Raw genomic sequence first — 13,870 nt, 5'->3', positions numbered from 1 at the left:
ATACAAAGTGAAGTAAGCCAGAAAGACAAAGACAAATCCACATGATATCAGTTACGTGCAGAATCTCAAATATGACACAGATCAACCTATCTATGAAACAGAAATAGACTCACAGTCATAGAGAACAGATTTGTGGTCGCCAAGGTTGAGGAGACTTCGGGGTGGGGGAAGGAGTGGAGTTGGGATTAGCAGATGCAAACTATTATATATAGGATGGATAAACAACAAGGTCCTCCAGTCTAGCACAGAGAACTATATTTAACATCCCATGATAAACCATAATGAAGGAGGATATGAAAAATTATATATATATATACATATATATATATATACACTCACACATAACTGAGTCACTTTATTGCACAGTAGAAATTCACACTACATTGTAAATCAGCTATACTTCAATAAAGAGTCAGAAAAATACAGTTAGACATTAAAAAAAGTTCTTACTCATTTTCAAAGGCCCAACTCAAGAGTAAATGCCTCCCAGTGGCTTTCCCCAAGGTTCTTCACCCTCCAACATGAAGAATTAATTACCCTCATTTGTATTTCCACAACACGTAGTACATACTTACATCATACTGCTTAGCGCATTGTTTTACAGTTATTAAAGCCTGTGTGTGGCAAGCCCACCTCAACCCCAGCCTCAGGCTATGAACTCTGGGAATCTTACTTACTTGCCTTGTGTGCCCTGTGCTGGCCATGCGCAAGGTACTCAGCAAAAGCCTGGTCAACTCAGATGTATTATCTGGAAATTTCAATCATGTGGAAACCTCATTTCCCAGTAAGGCCAGATATATGAGGTGTGACTGAAAAGTGATGCTTTCTATACAGAATATGATGCTGTCTGCCTCACACGAAAAGATTAAATAAGTGAAATGATGCAAAGCATGTTAAATTTTTACCAAGAAAAATAAAGATTTGGATAAAATATCAGAACACTCTTTTAAATGGCACACATTTAAACAGGAGTATGAATAAATGAAGGAGGTGGGAGATGATAGGAATAAAATGTATAATTTTAAGACTTATGGGTCTTGCTAAGATAAATAAGTGTGAAAAGAGATGACATCATGTGTCTGTCTCTTTCATATTTGATTACATAACACTATCAAAGTATTTATAGAGTAGAGGGTTAATAGATCAGACAGTGTCTTGAACATAAAATATATCTATAAAGCATAAACCTAAATTACTGCAAGGACCCCCACCCTGACACTCCTAGACGATACCTTAGGGGAAGTAAGCTTTAAATATGCGAAATTATATATATGCACACGCATACATGGGCTTCCCAGGTGGCGCTATTGGTAAAGAACTTGCCTGCCAATGCAAGAAACATAAGAGATGTGGGTTTGATTCTTGGAGGGAAGATTCCTTGGAGGAGGGCATGGCCACCTATCCCAGTATTCTTGCCTGGAGACTCCCATGGATAGAGGAGCTTGGCGGGCTACAGTCTATACGGTCACAGAGTTAGTCATGACTGAAGCAACTTAGCACACAGACACCTACATACACACACACACACACACACACACACACACACACACACACGTGCACATTTGCAATATCAAAGGCACTGCCTTAAAGAGTACAGCCTGCACTGACTTTTCAATTGTTTCTTGCTGCTAAGTCACTTCAGTCATTTCCAACTCTGTGCAACCCCATAGACGGAAGCCCACCAGGCTCCCGCATCCCTGGGATTTTCCAGGCAAGAGTACTGGAGTGGGTTGCCATTGCCTTCTAGAGGTACACTATTACAATCATTAATCATATATCAAACTATACCTTTGATCAGCTGCTTCAAGTCTAGTCATCATTTCCGTTGAAGGGTCAGTCATATACTTGGTAATACAAGAAATAATAATCTTGTGAAAAAAGCAAAATACAAATGGTATAGTTAATAACACTAGAGGAATTAAAAGTAAATATTTAAGCCATGAGCCTCCCACACGAGTGTTTTTTTAAAGATTGTCAAGACTAGGGAATGGGTCACTTAGAGCAGATCTCTGATTTTTCATGTGGTTCAAATGTGTTACATTAAAGGATTTACGAGGTAAAAAAATAGAGCATTCAGTTTGAATTATATGACTCTTGATGAAAGTGAAAGAGGAGAGTGAGAAAGTTGGCTTAAAGCTCAACATTCAGAAAACGAAGATTATGGCATCTGGTCCCATCACTTCATGGGAAATAGATGGGGAAACAGTGGAAACAGTGTCAGGCTTTATTTGGGGGGGGCTTCAAAATCACTGCAGATGGTGACTGCAGCCATGAAATTAAAAGACACCTACTCCTTGGAAGGAAAGTTATGACCAACCTAGATAGCATATTCAAAAGCAGAGACATTACTTTGCCAACAAAGGTCTGTCTAGTCAAGGCTGTGGTTTTTCCTGTGGTCATGTATGGATGTGAGAGTTGGACTATGAAGAAAGCTGAGCGCCGAAGAATTGATGCTTCTGAATTGTGGTGTTGGAGAAGACTCTTGAGAGTCCCTTGGACTGCAGGGAGATCCAACCAGTGCATTCTGAAGGAGATCAGCCCTGGGATTTCTTTGGAAGGAATGATGCTAAAGCTGAAACTCCAGTACTTTGACCACCTCATGCAAAGAGTTGACTCACTGGAAAAGACTCTGATGCTGGGAGGGAGTGGGGGCAGGAGGAGAAGGGGATGACAGAGGATGAGATGGCTGGATGCATCACCGACTCAATGCATGTGAGTTTGAGTGAACTCCAGGAGTTGGTGATGGACAGGGAGGCCTGGTGTGCTGCGATTCATGGGGTGGCAAAGAGCCAGACACGACTGAGCGACTGAACTGAACTGAATAGCACAGATATGTCCCTGAGATGCTGTAAGGTGTCAAGGGTCTTGCAGTTGTGTAGGGCTGCCTTTCTCATCATAGAGATCTCAGAATTCAATAGGCTAATAGCCTGGTTACTATCATTTAAGGCTTATGAAAGTTGTCAAGGCTTAGATATGGTCAATTACATCCTCTAACCCCATTGAAGGCACACACACACACACACACACACACACACACACAAGCTTCTAAATGGTCATACCAGTAGAATACAGATCTTTGACCCACTGGATCATACCAATGGTATATTGGTTGTGGTTACCTGTAATTTGTTAACATGTATGACCTTAAATTCATGGGAATCCCAGGCTACACCTTCGTATCATGCCTGTAGATGTCAAGGCCATCAATGAGTGCCACAAATCCACTGAGTTCTCTACCAATCACTCTCTCTAAGGGTAATAACAGGCATAGTTCATAAAGCATCCAGCCTTGTCTCATAATTACCAGGTTGATCATTTTTAGTATGATTTAACCGTTCCCAACATAGAGGAGCCTTTAAACTTAAATGACCATAGACTGGTGTTAACCATGTAGATCCTCCCCCATAATTGTAGGAGTTTTCCTTTTAATAGATGAGAAGTTAATTTTTTCTTAGTTGAATTCAAAACACTATTACATCTTATACTATATATGAAACAGACAGCCTACAAGGGCCTACTGCATAGCACAAGGACAGTGCTACAGTTAATATATTTTAATAACCTGTAATAGGTGAGAATGTAGACGAACATGTTGGGCTTCTCTGGTGGCTCAGAGGTAAGAATCTGCCTGCCAAATGGGAGATACAGGTTGATTCCCAGGTTGAAAAAATCCCCTGGGGAAGGAAATGGCAATCCACTCCAGTATTCTTAGCTGGGAAATTCCATAGACAGAGATAGTCCATGCAGGCGATAGTCTGTGGGATCACAAAAGAGTCAGACACGACTTTGCAACTAAACAACAACATATATGTATGTATAAATGTATAACTGAAACACTTGGCGGTTCACCTGAAACTAACACACCATTGTAAATTAACTGCATTTAAATAAGAAAAAAAATTTAAAAAAACACTAGAGGAGTACATCAAGGCTATATATTGCCACCTTGCTTATTTAACTTATATGCTGGGTACATCACGAGAAATGCCAGGCTGGATGAAGCACAAGCTGGAATCAAGATTGCCAGGAGAAATATAAATAACCTCAGATAGGCAGAGGACACCACCCTTATGGCAGAAAGAGAAGAGGAACTAAAGAGCCTTTTGATGAAAGTGAAAGGGGAAAGTGAAAATCTGGCTTAAAACTCAACATTCAGAAAACTAAGATTACGGCATCCAGTCCCATCACTTCAGGGCAAATAGATGGGGAAATAATGGAAACAGTGACAAACTTTATTTTCTTGGGCTCCAAAATCACTGCAGATGGTGACTACAGCCACAAAATTAAAAGACCCTTGCTCCTTGGAAGTATAGTTATGACCAACCTAGACAGCATACAAAAAGCAGAGACATTGCTTTGCCAACAAAAGTTCATATAGTCAAAGCTATGGTTTTTCCAGTAGCCATGTATGGATGTGAGAGTTGGACTATAAAGAAAGCTGAGCGCTGAAGAATTGATGCTTTTGAACTGTGGTGTTGGAGAAGACTCTCGAGAGTCCATTTGACTGCAAGGAGATCCAACCAGTCCATCCTAAAGGAGATCAGTCCTGAGTATTCATTGGAAGGACTGATGCTGAAGCTGAAACTCCAGTACTTTGGCCACCTGATTCAAAGAGCTGACTCAATGGAAGAGACCCTGATGCTGGGAAAGATTGAAGGCAGGGGGAGAAGACGGAGAATGAGATGACTGGATGGCATCACTGACTCGACGGACATGAGTTTGAGCAAGCTCTGGGAGTTGGTGACGGACAGGGGAGCCTGGAGTGCTATAGTCCATGGGATCGCAAAGAATCGGACACAACTGAGCAACTTAACAACAACGAAGTACATACATAAAACCCACATGCTTGACAACAAGAGTTTTAAGAGGTGACCAAGACTTGAAACTGTCTGACAGTACTAGTTTCCTTTCCCATTTCAGTTCTTAAGTTGAGAAATGTATGAAGCCACGAATAATTAGCGCTCCAGAAATAATAACAGCAACTCAGTATTAAAATTAGTTTTTCAAATTGAAATTCTTTGCATTTTAACTGTGATCACCTGATAAATAAATGAAGTATTTTTAATGCATTCTTCTCACTTCCAGAGAATTACAGACAAGGTTTTTCATTGTCAAGAACATTTTCCATAAAAAAATGGAAAGAAATAAATTATCTGTGTTCATCCTGTGCCTCTCGTAGCCTAAGAAAAATAAGAAAAACTTTTTTTTTTTAAATCCTGGTGTTTTGTTCAGTTTAGTTTAGCTCTTTGCCTCTGTCTGCCTGGAAATGTTAGATTGTTATTTTGTAAAGAAACATGTAAAGCTGTTTCATTATCTTCTTTCACTCAATGATGCTTATGCTTGCTTCTGATTATAAAAATAATTTTTACTATAAAAATTTAGAAAGTACAGAAAGGGTGCTGAATTAAAATTTAAAGTCACCACCAAGCAGTTAATGAAAGCTTGCTGCTTCCTTCGTTTTGCACATGAATTTATTCTAACTAACATATGTATAATGTATAAATAAAATTTCTTTCATACTTTTATTTAATTCCCTGGAGAAGGGAAAGGCTACCCACTGCAGTATTCTGGCCTGGAGAACTCCATGGACTGTATAGTCTATGGGGTCTCAAAGAGTTGGACACGACTGAGTAACTTTCACTTTCACTTTCATTTAATTAACATTAGAGCCTAAGCACTTTCCAGTGTTACTATTAAATAAAATATCTTTAAAACATAATTTCTATTTGCTGTATAAAGTGTAGCATTTCAATATTTCAGGAAACAAAGTACAACTTTTTCTCTTCTCTTTAAAACTGAAATATTGAAAGGGGAAATCAACAATAACACAATAATAGTGGGAGACTTTAATACCCCACTCACACCTATGGACAGATCAACTAAACAGAAAATTAACAAAGAAACGCAAACTTTAAACGATACATTAGATCAGTTAGGCCTAATTGATATCTACAGGACATTTCACCCCAAAACAATGAATTTCACCTTTTTTTCAAGTGCTCATGGAACCTTCTCCAGGATAGATCACATCCTGGGCCATAAATCTAAACTTGATAAATTCAAAAAAATCGAAATCATTCCAAGCATCTTTTCTGACCATAATGCATTAAGATTAGATCTCAATTACAGGAGAAAAACTATTAAAAATTCCAACATATGGAGGTTGAACAACACACTTCTGAATAACCAACAAATCACAGAAGAAATCAAAAAAGAAATCGAAATATGCATAGAAACTAATGAAAATGAAAACATAACAACCCAAAACCTGTGGGACACTATAAAAGCAGTGCTAAGAGGAAAGTTCATAGCAATACAGGCATACCTCAAGAAACAAGAAAAAACTCAAGTAAATAACCTAACTCTGCAACTAAAGCAACTAGAAAAGGAAGAGTTGGAGAACCCCAGAGTTAGTAGAAGGAAAGAAATCTTAAAAATTAGGGCAGAAATAAATGCAAAAGAAACAAAAGAGACCATAGCAAAAATCAACAAAGCCAAAAGCTGGTTCTTTGAAAGGATAAATAAAATTGACAAACCATTAGCCAGACTCATCAAGAAGCAAAGAGAGAAAAGTCAAATCAATAAAATTAGAAATGAAAATGGAGAGATCACAACAGACAACACAGAAATACAAAGGATCATAAGAGACTACTATCAGCAGTTGTATGCCAATAAAATGGACAACGTGGAAGAAATGGACAAATTCTTAGAAAAGTACAATTTTCCAAAACTGAACCAGGAAGAAATAGAAAATCTTAACAGACCCATCACAAGCAAGGAAATTGCAACTGTAATCAGAAATCTTCCAGCAAACAAAAGCCCAGGTCCAGACGGCTTCACAGCTGAATTCTACCAAAAATTTCGAGAAGAGCTAACACCTATCCTCCTCAAACTCTTCCAGAAAATTGCAGAGGAAGGTAAACTTCCAAACTCATCCTATGAGGCCACCATCACCCTAATACCAAAATCTGACAAAGATGTCACAAAAAAAGAAAACTACAGGCCAATATCACTGATGAACATAGATGCAAAAATCCTCAACAAAATTCTAGCAATCAGAATCCAACAACACATTAAAAAGATCATACACCATGACCAAGTGGGCTTTATCCAAGGGATGCAAGGATTCTTCAATATCCACAAATCAATCAATGTAATTCACCATATTAACAAATTGAAAAATAAAAACCATATGATTATCTCAATAGATGCAGAGAAGGCCTTTGACAAAATTCAACATCCATTTATGATAAAAACTCTCCAGAAAGCAGGAATAGAAGGAACATACCTCAACATAATAAAAGCTATATACGACAAACCCACAGCAAACATTATCCTCAATGGTGAAAAATTGAAAGCATTTCCCCTAAAGTCAGGAACAAGACAAGGGTGTCCACTTTCACCGCTACTATTCAACATAGTTCTGAAGTTTTGGCCACAGCAATAAAAACAGAAAAAGAAATCAAGGAATCCAAATTGGAAAAGAAGAAGTAAAACTCTCACTGTTTGCAGATGACATGATCCTCTACATGGAAAACCCTAAAAACTCCACCAGAAAATTACTAGAGCTAATCAATGAATATAGTAAAGTTGCAGGATATAAAATCAACACACAGAAATCCCTTGCATTCCTATACACGAATAATGAGAAAGTAGAAAAAGAAATTAAGGAAACAATTCCATTCACCATTGCAACGAAAAGAATAAAATACTTAGGAATGTATCTACCTAAAGAAACTAAAGACCTATATATAGAAAACTATAAAACACTGATGAAAGAAATCAAAGAGGACACTAATAGATGGAGAAATATACCATGTTCATGGATCGGAAGAATCAATATAGTGAAAATGAGTATACTACCCAAAGCAATTTACAAATTCAATGCAATCCCTGTCAAGCTACCAGCCACATTTTTCACAGAACTAGAACAAATAATTTCAAGATTTGTATGGAAATACAAAAAACCTCGAATAGCCAAAGCAATCTTGAGAAAGAAGAATGGAACGGGATGAATCAACTTGCCTGACTTCAGGCTCTACTACAAAGCCACAGTCATCAAGACAGTATGATACTGGCACAAAGACAGACACATAGATCAATGGAACAAAATAGAAAGCCCAGAGATAAATCCACACAAATATGGACACCTTATCTTTGACAAAGGAGGCAAGAATATACAATGGAGTAAAGACAATCTCTTTAACAAGTGGTGCTGGGAAAACTGGTCAACCAATTGTAAAAGAATGAAACTAGATCACTTTCTAACACCACACACAAAAATAAACTCAAAATGGATTAAAGGTCTAAATGTAAGATCAGAAACTATAAAACTCCTAGAGGAGAATATAGGCAAAACACTCTCAGAAATAAATCACAGCAGGATCCTCTATGATCCACCTCCCAGAATACTGGAAATAAAAGCAATAAACAAATGGGATCTAATTAAAATTAAAAGCTTCTGCACAACAAAGGAAAATATAAGCAAGGTGAAAAGACAGCCTTCTGAATGGGAGAAAATAATAGCAAATGAAGCAACTGACAACTAATCTCAAAAATATACAAGCAACTTATGCAGCTCAATTCCAGAAAAATAAACGACCCAATCAAAAAATGGGCCAAAGAACTAAATAGACATTTCTCCAAAGAAGACATATGGATGGCTAACAAACACATGAAAAGATGCTCAACATCACTCATTATTAGAGAAATGCAAATCAAAACCACAATGAGGTACCACTTCACACCAGTCAGAATGGCTGCGATCCAAAAATCTGCAAGCAATAAATGCTGGAGAGGGTGTGGAGAAAAGGGAACCCTCCTACACTGTTGGTGGGAATGCAAACTAGTACAGCCACTATGGAGAACAGTGTGGAGATTCCTTTAAAAATTGCAAATAGAACTACCTTATGACCCAGCAATCCCACTTCTGGGCATACACACTGAGGAAACCAGAATTGAAAGAGACACATGTACCCCAATGTTCATCGCAGCACTGTTTATAATAGCCAGGACATGGAAACAACCTAGATGTCCATCAGCAGATGAATGGATAAGCAAGCTGTGGTACATATACACAATGGAGTATTACTCAGCCGTTAAAAAGAATTCATTTGAATCAGTTCTCATGAGATGGATGAAACTGGAGCCGATTATACAGAGAGAAGTAAGCCAGAAAGAAAAACACCAATACAGTATACTAACACATATATATGGAATTTAGGAAGATGGCAATGACGACCCTGTATGCAAGACAGGGAAAGAGACACAGATGTGTATAATGGACTTTTGGACTATGTGGGAGAGGGAGAGGGTGGGATGATTTGGGAGAATGACAGTCTAACATGTATACTATCATGTAAGAATTGAATCGCCAGTCTACGTCTGACGCAGGATGCAGCAAGCTTGGGGCTGGTGCATGGGGATGACCCAGAGAGATGTTATGGGGAGGGAGGTGGGAGGGGGGTTCATGTTTGGGAACGCATGTAAGAATTAAAGATTTTAAAATTTAAAAAATAAAAAACTAAAAAAAAAAAAGAATGTACCAATTTCCTTCATAGGAATCAAGGATCAGGTAATTTTTTAAAGAAAATCAACTATCATCATTTTGCTTACTTTATCTTGACATAAATAATAGCAAATGGTAGCTACTGTTATTATAGTAACCACCTACTTTTTGTTACCCTTTGTACACAACTCCCTAAATCCTAGTAAAATAGATGATCCTAGAAAGCTGTTGATATATTTATTAAGTATCAACTCTGGTCTTAGCACTGTGATAAGCACCAGTCTTTCCAACAACATCTGAAATATTTTTATTGTTCTGAAATGCTTATTTTTGCTTTTATTTTTGGTTAGATTTATAAACTGAAACTTCAAGATGTATTTTCTCCATATGGGAATTCTGAAGACTGTGCTCTTATTACTATACACCACCATCATCTACAATGACTTTGAAATCCTATATAGAAACGTGAAATACACTACGAGGTGTATGTGGCCTTTCTGCAGCTTCCGGCCCTTAAATGTCTTTCTTTGGCAGAGAAACTGGAGTCCAAAAAGGGGGTCCTAGATTTACAGACAATGGCACAGCATAGGATTGCATTTTATTGCACTGTGGATAGGGCTTCCCAGGTGACGCTAGAGGTAAAGAACCCTCCTGCCAATGCAGGGGACATACGACACTGGTTCCATCCCAGGGTCTGGAAGATCCCCTGGAGAAGGGCATGCCAACCCGCTCCAGTATTCTTGGCTGGAGAATCCCATGGACAGAAGAGCCTGGCAGGCTACAGTCCATGCCGCTGCACAAAGTTGCACACAATTGAAGCGACTTAGCACACATGCACACTTTGGATTAATGAACCATTGGCAGCGGATGAATGTTTTTTTCACATATAATGAAGGCATTTTGCAAGACATTCTCCCACCTGGAGAATGATACATAAAATTGAAGTGTCAGGCATGCACGTGTACATTTGTATGTTTTAGTGATTTAAACAAATAGGGAACAAATTCCATGCACATTAGCAAATATACAGAAGACAATAAGTATAGCACAACCTTACAGGAGAAAACCAAGAACTTCCAGACATTCAAGATGGATTAAGAAAAGGCAGAGGAACCAGAGATTAAATTACCAACATCCGCTGGATCACAGAAAAAGCAAGAGAGTTCCAGAAAAGCATCTACTTATGCTTTATTGACTACGCCAAAGCCTTTGACTGTGGATCATAGCAAACTGGAAAATTCCTAAAGAGAAGGAAATACCAGACCACCCTACCTGCCTTCTAAGAAATCTGTATGCAGGTCAAGAAGCAACAGATAGAACTGAACATGGAACAATAGACTGGTTCCAAACTGGGAAAGGAGTATGTTAACACTGTATATTGTCACCTTGCTTATTTAACTTATATGCAGAGTACATCATGTGAAATGCCAGGATGGATGATGCACAAGTTGGAATCAAGATTACCAGGAGAAATATCAATAACCTCAGACATGCAGATGACATCACCCTTATGGCAGAAAGCGAAGAGAAATTAAAAAGCCTCTTGATGAATGTGAAAGAGAGTGAAAAAGCTGGCTTAAAACTCAGCATTCAAAAAACTAAGATCATGGCACCCAGTCCCATCACTTCATGGCAAGTAGATGGGGAAACAGTGGAAACAGTGACAGACTATTTTCTTAGGCTCCAAAAATCACTGCAGATGGTGACTGCAGCCATGAAATTAAAAGACGCTCCTTGGAAGAAAAGCTATGACAAACCTAGACAGCCTATTAAAAAGCAGAGACATTACTTTGTCAACAAAGGTCCATCTAGTCAAGGTTATAGTTTTTCATGTATGGATGTGAATTTGGACCATAAAGAAAGCTGAGCACCGAAGAATTGATACTTTTGAACTGTGGTGTTGGAGAAGACTCTTGAGAGTCCCTTGGATTGCAAAGAGATCCAACCAGTCCATCCTAAAGGAGATCAGTCCTGAATATTCATTGGAAGGACTGATGCTGAAGCTGAAACGCCAATACTTTGGCCACCTGATGTGAAGAACTAACTCATTTGAAAAGACGCTGATGCTGGGAAATATTGAAGGCAGGAGGAGAAGACTGAGAATGAGATGGTTGGATGGCATCACCAACTCGATGGACATGAGTTTGAGCAAGCTCCAGGAGTTGGTGATGGACAGGGAAGCCTGGAGTGCTGCAGTCCTTTGGGTCACAAAGAGTCGGACATAACTGAGCAACTGAATTGAACTGAACTGGACAGGACAAAATCACAAAGCAGCAACAGTACTTAATAGTAAATATTAAAAAATGTGAACTTGGTAGAACTGAATTATTATTCAGTTGAATTCACTGAGTTAGATATTTAAAAATAATGTTCATTAAATTGAATAGAATCCTATCCAAGTTATGCCATTCTAGAGTCTGGAATGGTAGGGTGAGAAAATATCAATCAAGGAGATACATGTAGTTTAGATTTCAGAAATCATTTTCAAAGAGTTAGGAAAAATATCAGTGAAATTCTGGACCTTATAGTAGATTTAAACACATATTAAAATAAGTAAAGACCTAACCAAATTATACCCAAGAATAGTGATAGAGCAGTCAGACAGAGTACATGTTTACCAGTTATAATTAGAGAAATACCATAGTTTCAAAATAGACAAATGTTTCATTTTTGGAGAGAAATGAAATTTTCCAAAACTATTATATCTGATTAAGCATCAATACTCATAAATATTTCAAAATGTATTATTAATAAAACTCAGCATATGTTCATTCATAAATAAACCTATAAATATCAATGAATAATTATTAAATAATCATAAATATTAGCATTATTTTCTAATTACAAGTGTATTTGTCCTTTATTTTCATCGTTGTTATTATGTCTTAAATTATGTAACTGTAGTTAACATACTTACAACATAGAATGAAAACAAGCTCAAAGCATAGCTAGTTCAGTGGAGGACATTCAAAAATATCCTGAGCAGATAGAGCAATGGACCTAAATAAAAGTTAGGACCTTTAATTGTGGTCAGTGTAAATGTCTATATTTAGATTCAAACAAATTAATAGGGGCCTGGTGTACAAACAGTTCCTGTAAAAAATACTTGGCATGTTGAATAACCAAGTACAGATTTAACATACATAAAAATATATTGCGAATAGTCAAAAAGTAAGATAATTCAAGCATTTTAGGATATGTCCATGGACGAAGTAGCTGTAGTCCATGGGGTCGCTGAGCGACTTCACTTTCACTTTTCACTTTTCAGTTTCATGCATTGGAGAAGGAAATGGCAACCCACTCCAGTGTTCTTGCCTGGAGAACCCCAGGGATGGGGGAGCCTGGTGGGCTGCCATCTATGGGGTTGCACAGAGTTGGACACGACTGACGTGACTCAGCAGCAGCAGCAGCATGGAGGAAGTACCCCATTCATGGCTAATGATAATTTCAAAATTGTAAATCATATCAAACAAATTCATAGTTCTGATTCTAAAAATAAAAAATTACTTACGACACTGTCCCTTCTTTCAGGATGTCACAAGCCCAAATGTCAAAACAGACATAGTTAAAAGAGAAATATAAATGAAGGATTTATTAACTATGGCAATGTAATTAAATAGTATTTGGATCATTATTTTCAATTCTAATCATTTAATTTTAAAAGATACCACCATTATTTAGTATTTTTTAAAGAATAAAGTAGTGAGAAAATAACTAGTATCTTTTTATAAATGGAACCACCAGACTGAGATTTAAAAACAAACAAAAAAACTCACCCATAAACAAGTAGCTCGTATGTGTTACAGCTGAGAAAAGAGCAGAGATGTTTCTGCTTTGAAATCACTGCTCAGAAAATAACAGTGTACAGAGATAAGCTTCTATTAAGATGTGTCCTGTTGAGCTAGTGTTTCATAGGATATTAAGGATAACCAAAGGAAAAGATTCTGTAGTTGAGTAATTTTGAAGAAGACCAGGTAAAACTAAATTGACAGGTTTCTTTGTTGACAAGACTTTACTATTCTGATATTAATGGTGAAGCACCTAAAACACAGTCAGACAAGTAGACTTTTGAAATGCATTTGACCCCAGGAGCATTTTATTCTCTTCTTTCACTGAGTATTATAAGGAGTTAGTTTCTATGGAACACTCACTGGAAAACCCTGTACACTCTAACACCAAAAAAAAAAAAAAAAAGCAAATGTCAGGAGCTAGAAATATTCAATGAGAGAGAGGCCTCCTCAGGTTCATGACAGGTGTATTTCTAAATGTTTTTCTTGTCAACAAAGGACATAATATTTCATCAAAGTGGAAATCTAGATTTAATGAATGGAGAACAAATTCCACCTCAACATAATATCTCAA

The 13,870-nt window shown here is 37.6% G+C and overlaps 1 protein-coding gene across 1 annotated transcript in view; it reads right to left on the bottom strand.

The window, feature by feature from the left end:
- The window catches only part of BMP5 (bone morphogenetic protein 5), a 144,382-nt gene that overhangs the window by 52,360 nt on the left and 78,152 nt on the right, over positions 1 to 13,870 (bottom strand). The window lies entirely within an intron of this gene.

The sequence above is a fragment of the Ovis canadensis genome, chromosome 20, assembly GCF_042477335.2.
Source record: "Ovis canadensis isolate MfBH-ARS-UI-01 breed Bighorn chromosome 20, ARS-UI_OviCan_v2, whole genome shotgun sequence".
NCBI lineage: Eukaryota > Metazoa > Chordata > Mammalia > Artiodactyla > Bovidae > Ovis > Ovis canadensis.
This window is presented reverse-complemented; position numbering and strand designations above follow the sequence as displayed.